Source organism: Lupinus angustifolius, chromosome LG17 (assembly GCF_001865875.1).
Source record: "Lupinus angustifolius cultivar Tanjil chromosome LG17, LupAngTanjil_v1.0, whole genome shotgun sequence".
Classification (NCBI taxonomy): Eukaryota; Viridiplantae; Streptophyta; class Magnoliopsida; order Fabales; family Fabaceae; genus Lupinus; species Lupinus angustifolius.
Genome location: NC_032025.1, coordinates 5,746,257 through 5,746,814, shown reverse-complemented (window position 1 = coordinate 5,746,814; position 558 = coordinate 5,746,257).

Below are 558 nucleotides of genomic sequence, written 5' to 3'. Positions count from 1 at the left end.
CGTTAATGAATTAGTTATGGTGATTATTAAATTGATGAAGTGCAGCCCATATGTCCGACACCGCATCATATCTTAAAATTAGAGTGATTGTCGTCTTAGAATTTATAATGACTTTATCATAAAAAAATGTAGTAGTTATTTTAAGGACATTGATTAAAATTCAAAAAAAGTATAAAATACTAGTAGAATGTGATTTATTCTAAACTTTTTTAAAAAACCTACGCATTGTATTTTGTGTTTGGGCTCCCTCTAACATTGCATATATTAAAATTTGGATACTCATTAACATGAATAGAATAAAAAAACAAATATTAAGTGACATGGCATCAACATAACATGTTCTATTATAGAAATGAAATTAATTAAGTCGTAAACACATGAATACAATTCTCACCATGTAATAGAATTGAGTGATTTTATTATATATATTTACTTATTATTCTTAGCCTTTGAATAGTAAAAGTAAAGGTTCGTTGTAAAAATGGTGAAAAAAATAACAATGAAATTTGATTACAATGATAAGTCCAGTTAATTTTTATATTCACACCTTATGTTCAT